Here is an 11,268-nt window from a genome sequence, read left to right on the forward strand (position 1 = left end):
GAGCAAATTCACCGAGAAGTAGGTCAAATGGACCGAGAACTCTGGCAAATTAAAAATCGGATTGCTCAGTACGCTCTTACATACTGAGTAAACAAAGTTGGGCCCACCTTAAATGTTTGTGGTCTATCCACACCGTCCATCCATTTTTTCATCTAATTTAAGGTGTTGAGAGCAAAACCGAAGCATATCCAAAGATCAAGTGGATCATACCATAGAAAACAGTGGGGTTAATCATTTCCACGTTGAAACCTTGCTAGGCCCCACAATAATGTCAAAATGAACAAATGCTCCTGGATTCCTTTCAGATGTACTTACATTAGCAAAGGATGTGTGTACCGACTGCCGGTACTCCTAGGATGCACTGTATTCGGGGTGATGATTGGTTACTGCCCACCAGACCTAGCTAGAGATGGACGGTCCTGTCAAGGGATCTATGGGGCCCTCCGTAATGTATATGTTTTATCCACGCCGTCTATCCATTTTGAAAGACTATTTTAAAACATTAATTCGTAAAGGAGGCTGATTTAAGGTTCTAGCGACCACGCCGGTAGAAGCAATGGGTACTGAAGGCTTACCGTTGAAAACTTATTGGGGAGCACAGAAGTTTTGGAACAAGTTGATATTTATTTTTTCCCATGCAGGTCTATGAGACCTCATGAACAGGTTGAATGGAAAATAAACATCACGGTGGGACCTAGGAATTTTTCAATGGTAGGAATTCAATACCCATTGCTTCATGTGGTGTGGTCCACTTGAGCCTTTAATCTATCTTCTTTTGGAGACCATGCAATAAAATCATCTGTCAAAATGAATAGACGGCATGGATAAAATATATACATCTGAACCCCGTAGATCTCTTGACAGAACCGTCCGTGGGTAGTACCCTACCCGCGCCCCTGAATTCGTGCTTGAAAAAAGATGGCCTACTCCAGTGATATAGGCCACCACCGTTTGAAGAAGGTGGTGACTCATCCTCTTCATGGGACCCATGTAGAGTAATCTGGACCATCTATTTTTTTGGCCCAATTTTACATAGAGTGTATGTCTAAAATTACAACAACCAAGAAATCTTAACGATCTAATTGACAGCTATCAAATGAACGGTTAAAAGTGAAATAGTGAGTTGTCCAATCAGAAAATCATAATGAGATGGATGTTCTCACATCTTCCTTAGTTTCTGGTAGATGCTCCATCCACAAATGATTAAGAGATTTTAAAGGTCACGATCACCCAACAACCATACCAAGTTTACGGTTGAGTCTCACCGCCACCTTTTATGGAACTATCATGGAATTCGTCTATTCTAGACCTAACGAATAAAATGATAGAGGAGTCAAAGCCAGCAGTCAGGTTTGTTAAACGCCCGCGCTTTGTGGGGCCCACCATGTTATATTTGTAAATCTGCTCTGTCCATCCGGTGAGAAGCCTTATTTAAGCCGTACATACATGGATGGCCAAGATCATTTCTACCGAAATAGATCTAGTCAACAATCAATCCATCTGTTTGCTAGTTCCCATCATGGATTGCTTATGATTCCAAAGTCCATCCCATCCATAGGGTGGAAAAAGGATGGCTATGATGAATAAGGCCCAATCTAGGATGGATTTCATCATCAATCCATCTTATATTTAAATGGCAGCCCTTGAATTGTGTTCTAGACTTAATGGACGGTTTAGATTGATCTATTAAACTGTCCAAGTTGCTTATACAAGTGGTAGGACTATAACGTATGGTGCTCTGAGAGCATTAGAACATTTTCAGCCTCTAAAAAGATGGGTCAGGGCGAATTCACATGTGACCATCCGTCTTAGTTGCCTACTGCCGGTGGTCCTAACAGTCTCTAATAAGGGGCATTAAAAGCAGTGGTATAATACAAAAATGATTGACGCTCCACATTTATTACGAGAAAGTGAAGAAAAGTGATCGCTACGACTGTCTGTTGTATTTTTAAAACCTGGACCATCAATGATAGGGCCCACTAGATGGGCGGTCTTGAATAATACATGACACGAGCATGTGTATTGCGTCAGATCATGAAAATGACGACCATGAAATTGATAATTGTACTATGGTGTAGAAAAGAAAATGGACAGTCATTTCAATTTCATCCAAGGCTAGCTACTCAGACACGCCAATGTCTACATGTGAAGGATCCCGGGCATTACTGAAAATTTGATTTAGAAAGTGGCAGAGATACAATCCTAACATTGTTGGATCAGAAGATGGTGAAACCTAAAATGACTCGACCTTTTGATCTTATTATTATCATAAAGCTCATAACTTATCAATCTTTACTGAAACGGATAATCCAAAGTGTACTTTCATTTTAAAAACAAAATTTTAAGAAAAAATTACTATTTTTTAGTAATTTTGATAATATATATATATATATATATATATATATATATATATAAAGTTTTAAATTTTTTATTTTTTTAGAAATAACTTGTAATCACACTCATGACTCTTTTGTTAAACATTTATTTGAAATTTTTATTTTTAAAAATTAGACATTAAAAAGTTTTACTAGATAGAATTTTTATTAAAGTTAAATTTTACTATTTTTGATAATTACGAATTTTATGGAATTTGAGTTGAGTTTGGTTACGAAACTTTTTAAAAATTTAGTATCACTATTTAAAGGATTATAAATTCATTTTTATCATGAACTAATCAAATTTTGAATTTTTTGAATTTTTCTATTTTCTTATTTTCTCTCGAATCCAAGGCGAGTTCCATGGATTTAGACTGACCAATCGAATGCTGCAATGGCTGTGAGATTTCGTCTATGTCCAATCTACAGTGGTCAAACAATTTGGACGGTCTAGGTTGATTCATGTATAACGTGTAGTTGTACATGAGTACTACCCACCATATATACTATGCTAGAAATAGAATAGTGGCTGTTTTTCTTGACTGATGACATCCCAGCCATCAGTTACCTGGGAAAATTTTATTTTATTTTATTTTGCTTTTTATACAATCCCATGGAATTACCTGCCATAAAATTGTGTAATCCGCTAACTAGGGCCCGCTCCTGTACAACGGATCAGAACCGTCCGGCGGACAATAAATCTGAAAAGCGACCCATCCGAGCAGACCAAGCTGTTTTCTGAGCAGGTGGGGCCCATCAGAGTGGAGAACGGTAATCTGACAATGCAGTCAGGGATCACATGGACAATATCTTAGAAGCCACTTTTGACACGGTGAATGGTGCACTGTGGAATAATCAATGACAGCCTTTCTGCCCTGAATTAGGATCCCCTGCTAACCACATGCAGAAAAATCATGTTTTCCAACATCGTGATTGGTCCACCTCATTACTGATGTTGTCAGTAACGCTGCATGTGATGATGTGGTCCAATGATATTGGAACAAGCAGGAAAATTCTGCTTTCCTTCATTGTGATTGGTTCACTTCATCATTGATAATATTAGTATTGTTGTATTAATTGCCGTGTGTGATGATGTGGTCCAATTAAATTGCGACAAGCAGGATTTTCCTACTTGTGGCACCAGAAGATCTAGATTCACATTGCCCTTGGTTAAGATATGGATGCAGATTAGGTGGACAGGAGCTCACCAGCTGCCTTAAGTGGTAAAATGATGCCAAGAGATTTGATTGATGCAGCTATATGCTGCTGTCAGAGATGACTGAGTGGGGTAATTGGGCTGAAAATTTATAAAAGGGCTCCGTCCATATCTGACGGCATGGCATTTCCTAGACTGTTTGATTTGGGTGTGCTAGATTAAGTTTAAGCAATAATGAGGGTCATGAGTAGGACATCATCTATTATTTAGCGCATAGTACCGAAACATAGAAGCATCTCATTGATCTGCATAGGTGTGCGAAATATGGTATAAACACTATTAAAACTTTTTTACAGCAATAAAAGTTTTGGATCACATCAATATTTGTGTTTTCCTTTCGTCGGGTGTGACCAAATCCACGTGTTGGATGGGAAATAAATGTTACAATAGGCTGCAAGAAGTTTTTAATGTTGGGCATTCCATCACCACTATTTCCTATGATGTCATCGTCATTAATGCTTGGATCTCTCTTATTTTTAGGCTCATGCCCCAAAATGGTTGGGAAAATGAACAGAGCTGGTGTATGACACATATATCATAATGGGCTTACAAAACTATTCCAGCATGACCAGGACCAAGCAACTACGAGGAGTTTCAGCACTGGGTCTTGGGTTCGGTACCCATAGGTGGTGAAATCCCACTATGGCTTGCAGGGGTGTGTAAAAAAAAGAAAAGAAAAAGAAGAAGCCCGGTGCTTAAGAGGTCACCACCAAAGCTGAATCCACCAATTAAATCTCATCACATCATTTCACCACCTACTCGAGACGTCACCACCAAATCTTAAGTCCCCCAATTAAATCTTACTATATCATTTCACCACTGAGGTGGGTCACCCAATCTGTCTACATAAATTCATTTATTTTGGTTAATTGTTATAAAATCTCTTTCTTATTCCTATTTTCAAACAATGATGATATACAAACTGTCCATTAGGCCTGATATGGACCCAAAGACAGGTTTGAATGTCAAAATCCCCTGTCAAAACGGATGTTTCTAGACATTCGATCGGTGTTTGAAACGGACGGTTCAAAGAAAAAAGAGAGTTAATTATAAGAGAAGCATCTGTCAGAAAATAAAGCCCTTTCGATATGACAAATACCAAACAAGAAATGAGTACTAGTTTAAGAAAGTCTTATCTAGAGTTGTGAGATTACAAAGTCAAGGACTGGCAATATGCATAGAAGCATCTGGTCCTCAGTCAGTACAACTGGGCCAGTGCTCTTTTGAATCCAGACCGTCCATTAGTTGGGCCCATTGAAAATGATCATGCCTTCAAAATCTCCCCCAATGGAATGATCCTAATACTTTGAGGTATGGTTAAGAAAATAAAAGGCAGCAATGGTCCAAAATCAACAGAAAAATGATCAAAGATAGTATGGTTAGGAACTTCAAGTCTTTCAATTTTGATTGGAATGACCCATCCAATGTGGGGTCCCTCAGATCAACAGTCTGGATTACAAACTCATTGGCTGCAATAGCATAGATTGTGGCCCTGATAATATAATTCTTCTCTCAAAGAGAGGATGGCCCTCCAATGCTTATAAAGAAATTGGGTTTTTTCCATTCTAAGGTTTTGTGAGACACAGCCAATTTCTGCTGTCAAAACACGTCTGCTGCATCTGTATACTGACGAAGAGGCCGGTTCCTCAGCAACTGCTTATACGAGAATTTCAGGCAACTAACCACTTGCGGGGCCCAACATGGCATGTGCATGGCATCCAACTCAATCAACAGGGTTGCCGTACCATATATGGATTACCACAAAAATCAGGCCAGCACAACCACTAGCACGCCATGTTATATATAAAAAACAATGGACAGTCACCCAAAAATCTCTAAATTCATCTGGTGGCCCGCCTGGAGATTCGATCGGTCTGATTTTTGTGGGCTTCCATTTTCAAAGGTGGTGGCAACTCGGTGGACGAGTTGGATGCCATAAACACACCACCATGGCCCCATTCACAGCTAATTCCACAAAACCCTTCTACCAGTGGTGTCTATTTGGTTTAAAGGTAAAATAAGGAGATGATAGGAAAAGCAGAAAACATGACCCAAGCAGGAGGTAAATTGACATCAGCGCTAGAGAAAATAAACCTGTCGCACCCGTTTGTTTTACTAAATAAAAGTCTTAAAAAATGATTTTCCTTTTTCAATTGCAACTGCTTTGATTGCGATCTCCAAAGGGAAATCTTTCTTCGTTTAAAATAATCACATAAACCAATATTACATTAGAGGTAAACTCTGTTGTTGATGTGTTAGATATGTTAATAATAAGGTTTGTCGATGACCTCTGATGCCATCGACAGATGCTCGATCTCATCGAAAAAATCTAAAAAATTTATGTTGATTGTTGTAACGTTTTAGTGTTGCTATCCGATGACATCGAAGGAGTTCAATGCCATCGACAGATCCTTGATGGGGTATCGTCGATGCCATCGAAGGCCCCATTGAAGATGTGCCCAAAATTGTACAACTGCATAAGTTGTTTCCTATTTCGGTTGTAACACTATATAGCAAGTGTAATCGGAATTTCGGGGAGAGAGATGTGTATTAGGGGTTTTTAATTCATTCCTAAGAGTTCAAGGGTATAGCTAGGGTTTGAGGAAGGAGATTTGAGGTTTGTTTGAATTAGTAAGACTCTATCTTTTATAATTTTTACTTCTATAATACATTATTCGTCACGCTATGCCGTGGTTTTTTTCTCCAATTATTTTTCCAAATAAAATTTGAATTGTTCTTGTTTGGATTTGGTTGTGCGATTGTGTGTACTTTATTTGATCCGTCTCTGTGTGCTTCTGCGATTCCCCAACATATTTTTCCCCCACATTAGACTATTTAAGAAAAAAAAAGAAAGTTGTACTTGTTATTAAAAAGGAAAAAATAAATACAAATACTTTGTAGCAACATCTGTAACTTTTCAAAATTGAGCAAATTTTTGGTTGATGTAAACTAGCTGTATTTTTCAATTTCCATTCTATCCAAATGGTATGTGGTTAGAAACAATCACTAGAACAAGATAAGAGAAAAAAAAAAAAAAACCCTTCTATAATGGGTTTTAAATCTTGATGTTTCAAATGGTAGTTTAAAAACTTGTTGAGTCGATTCGAAGCTGGACCAGCTCAAATTCACTAGCATAGGGTTTCATTTTCCTAAGAATTTCATTGGGTAAAGAATTTGATTAGTCAAGTGGGGTGCAATTTTTCCATCCAACGCCTTTAGAGCATTATAATTTAAGGTGCACCTAGTTGCACATGGAGATGCTTGTACTATCCAAATCATCCAATCACTGCAATTTTTGCATGGTATCCAATGAAATACTTGTGGGACCTAATGAACAGCCCAGATTGACGGATTGCACTGCAAGAATATCCCAATGCAACTAGGATCACTATAACGTGTAGTTATACTTTCGTGTCAACTGGAGTCTTTGGTGAGTCATCAGGTCAGCTCAGACAGTCGAGTTTTCATATTTTCATACCATGCTTCTGGTTCATGCCAAGCATCTATCATTGTCTGCTACAGTAAAATTATTTCTGTTCACCACTAATGTTCTAAGGTCACTCAGCACATGAATCTCACCTGAGACACAATGATGAACTAAGATGATCTTATCATATTTGACCACATACCATATTTTACAGCTTATCCTTTAACACAGACAAGTGGGGCCTACAATCCAAGCAGATCCAAAACTTAGGTGGGCCGCTATTAAAACTGTCCTGTAGTGCACCACGATGTTTATATCCCATCCCATCCAAACCATTTGTAAGGTTATTAATGTGATGTAGAGTAGGTTATGGACACTTTCATGGCCAAGATGGACCAGAGAAGGCCCGATCGGAGGCAGAAGTGATTAGGACCGTCAGAACCTCAAAATGGTTTAGTCTCGCAAATCGAAATGAGTTTTTTGACAATTTTGGGTAGGAGAAACTACTTTAGCCAACCAACCCTACACCAGCTAACCCATGTTGGATTTGCAAGATTCCATCAGATCGATGGTCAAAAGTCTTTTTTAATTTTCGTTTTTTACTATAAATAGTAAGTTTTAATTCGATAATAATTACTTTTGATCCTTTGAGATTTAAGAGTCATGACCAACCTGAAAGTGGCTTAGAAAAATTAGGGGGATAACATGGTTAGGCCAACTTGAACCGTTACTATTTTGGCCAAAAACCATGAAGTATGGTAGGAATCATGATTGTCTATGAATAATAAGTCTATTGTTTGTAGTCAGTCACATTCATAAGAAGCTTGAGTTGGAGCGCGATTTTAAAACTTCATCATAGGTGTGAGTTTACTATTTAAAAGAGTGTAATTTTCTTTTTTATTATCAATCAATTTATTTCAAATTATTTGATATTTTTCCTATTTTCATCCCTAATGGATTTGAGAAATCTCCGTGAAGAGTGTAGAGAAATACTACGAATTCACAGTAGTTAACCCTGTGGAAGACAGTAATCAACCTCATCATGTCCTTCCCTGCATCATAACGCCTGGATTAATTATAATTACAAATGTTGTCCTTGATTTGTGCCCTACAAATCCGTTGTTTTGTGTCATGTGGTCCACCTGAGTTTTGGATCTATCTCATTTATGGACTCACCCTATTGTGAACTTAAGAAATTAACGGACAGAATGAATATCTAACGGCCATTTGGGTGGGCCCCATATATCTTCTACTTGCATAAACTTCCTACGGTAGGCAATTCGCGCCTGCTTAAATACACCTATTAGAATTTAAATTAAGTATTAATTCTCTTGTGCATGTTTTTCAATCAATAATATATATTATCTAATTAGGATCTCTTGAGTGGCCGTTGATATTGTGTGCTGTAATTTTTCTACGGGATGATTTTTTCCATAGAAAAGAGTGGTCATAGAATCCATAAGATCCTTTGAATTGTCAGGCGTACACATTGGTTCTGCTTGCCATAATTGAAAGCAAGCGTAGAATATCAACGACGTTCGACGCGTATTTGCTTGCTATCAAACTAGCGTGGTCCACCACATCAGATTTTCTGAGGTGTTGAAAGTGACACGTGTCGACTTGGCGCGAGTAGTTGAAGGATGTGACCAGAGTACACAAGAAGCTTGCATAAAGTTACTGAAAGCTGACTCTCACAAAAGTTTAAAAAAAGCAGTGAAAAGTCACGTGAGGACTTTACAGGGTGAGAAGCCGCCTCCCTATGTGCGAGTACACTTCTTGAGTACGCCTCTTACACATTTGCCATCATGGCACACGTGTGAAAGATCCAATGCGTTCATCTGGTGCAACCCATCTTGATCAAAGATAATGCTGGATTGCTCCTAGACTAGACAATCAGATTCCATGGAGAGGTAGACATTGACCGACGGTCGTGATCAGACACAAACATCCGGCGACGAGATGAGTGGATCTCGCTGATTCTTGACAGGAGAATATGAATGGTGGGACCCACTTGATTAGTACCTCCGTCTAACACACGCTTTCGGCAGTGGCACGTGCGAGCACGACTTCAAGAAAGTCCACCGTCGCGAGTGCAATCGCACCTCGTTCATACGCGTACCATGCACGGATACGTACAATAAAGGTCCTCGTTTAGAAGCTAATTACAAATGAGTACGTTTTGTCTCTGTCGCGACATAGATTCGCATCATGTGTCGCTCTAGTGGGGCCCACCTGATAAAATTATTAGATGATCGAAACCGTCCATTTCCTGACACTACCTCTTATCGGTCATCCTAGGAAAATTACGCTGATCAGATCACTCAAACCATCACTGAGTGGAGATCAAATTACAAAATTTTTAATGGCTCGGATTCAATTCTGAAAATGAAGGTCAAGATAATAAACGAAGTGTGATTATTGAAGAGCATCAAAGACATCAACCGTTCAGATTATTCGGACCTGATGACACGCACCACCCAGTGGACCCCACCGAGCTGACATCAGCATGGTCACGAAACGCTGACATGCCTAGAAATACGTGCATGTGTGATCCTAGCCATCTAATCGGGTAACCACAAAATGGACGGTTGAAAAAATCAAATCCACGGAATCATCAGATCAGATGGTCACGATCGACTAAGGGTATCACATCTTCATACGAGCTCCAGAGATGAGGGTCTAGATCCTTCGAATAGTATCTTATGGTCATACATGGATGGACTATGTATGTCGAAAATTGCCATTTGCTTCCAGCATACATCGAGGGTGACCGACCAGATCAACGGTTCTGATCTACTCACACGTTTGACACGTTTGAGGAGTAAAGTGAAAAGTCATTGACGCCAGCTCAACATGAGCATCCTACAGTTGGATCTCTCCTCTCCACATGGGCAAGTTGGTTTGTGTAGTACGCACTTGTGCGTATTTTAGCACCCTTCCTCAGTTAAAAATAAAAAATAAAAAAATACTAAAACGTAGTCGTCCTTGTAACGTTTTCGGCATCCAAAAATGTAGAATTCGTCGGATTGTGTGTGGAAACTACGAGTGCGTATTACGCATGGATGCGCATTTTAGAACAGAGAAGTGAATTAACGGAGAAATGATATTAAAATAGCTTTGCCATCGTTTCGAAGTTCGTTGATATCAAAGCGGGCGCATGTTATCGTTATCGGGAGGCATGCACCTCACGTTCTGTTTCTCTTTAGTGGTGCGTAATACGCACCGTCGAGTATTTTAGTGTTTCGGTTTCTCGGGAAAGAAACTTACCAGAAACCGTCACCGTTACGAGAAATCCGTCTAAATCTAACGGCCGAAACGCGTTGGAATTTGAAACGGATGGAATAGAAGAAGGAGAGAAGAAGGAAGGTCTTACTGATTTTCTTATGGAGATATTCTCTTGATTCGATTCTTCTCGTAGATCCGAACCGTCCGATCACGATCTGCTGCCCGTTCGTTGATCTTGTCGATTCCCGCCAGATTTGAACTAAAATTCACTGGTGAAATTCAAACCAGAGGAAAGTAAGATCACAGCCATTCATTTCTCTGGGAGATTGGAAGATCTCCTGTCGAATGGAAATAGGTAGAATACCTTGTAAAAGTCGAATTTTCCGGTAAGAGAGAGTCGGCGACACAGTACGGATCTGGGTGGGAGAGATCTGTGGTGTCAGATTCCGGCGAGGAGAAGTTCATCTTGGATGGGATTTGAAGATCTGACGGCTTGTCGAATCTCCGAGTAACCGATACTTATATACGTGCGGAGACGGGGGAAAGATCCAGATTGGACTGATTGACGAAAATGCCCTTAGATACTTTTGAACCGGCGGAAGGGATTTTTAGTTTTTTACCAATAAAATGTTCAAGATTTCTGGTTTTACTAGGAAATTATTAGTTTGTTGCAGCAGAAGTGGGCAGTGGAGCATTGTGGGGCGCACTTGATATGGGTATGACATCCAACCCATCCAATAAGTGCATCCTATGATGATGGTCACATGGCCCAAAATTCAGGTCCATAAAATCATCGGGAGGGCCACTTAATTTTGACATTTTTGGGTGGTGTATATTGTTTTATATAATGTGTCCTGCTATGATTGCATCTTTTGGACGGCTAATATTTATGGTGGGGTGCATCGGTCAGGGTTAGATGTCAAAAACGCAACACCACACGTGGGCATCATGATGCTTGATTCTATTTTTTTGTTGAGCTTTTTACACGTACCATCTTTCTTTTTAGCTTACTCAACGAAAAAAAT

The 11,268-nt window shown here is 39.4% G+C and overlaps 1 protein-coding gene across 4 annotated transcripts in view; it reads right to left on the reverse strand.

Moving 5' to 3' along the window:
* LOC131227389 (type I inositol polyphosphate 5-phosphatase 10-like) overlaps positions 1-10,754 on the reverse strand; it is a 33,258-nt gene extending 22,504 nt beyond the window's left edge. For all 4 annotated transcript variants that reach the window (XM_058223184.1, XM_058223183.1, XM_058223182.1 and 1 more), the window contains exons 1-2: positions 10,608-10,754; positions 10,392-10,512 (exon numbers count right to left, since the gene is read on the reverse strand). The gene's annotated coding sequence lies outside the window, so the exon portion shown is untranslated. The remainder of the gene's footprint in view (positions 1-10,391; positions 10,513-10,607) is intronic.
* Positions 10,755-11,268: the final 514 nt, after the last annotated feature.

The sequence above is a fragment of the Magnolia sinica genome, chromosome 15 (genome assembly GCF_029962835.1).
Source record: "Magnolia sinica isolate HGM2019 chromosome 15, MsV1, whole genome shotgun sequence".
In the NCBI taxonomy this organism is placed as follows: Eukaryota; Viridiplantae; Streptophyta; class Magnoliopsida; order Magnoliales; family Magnoliaceae; genus Magnolia; species Magnolia sinica.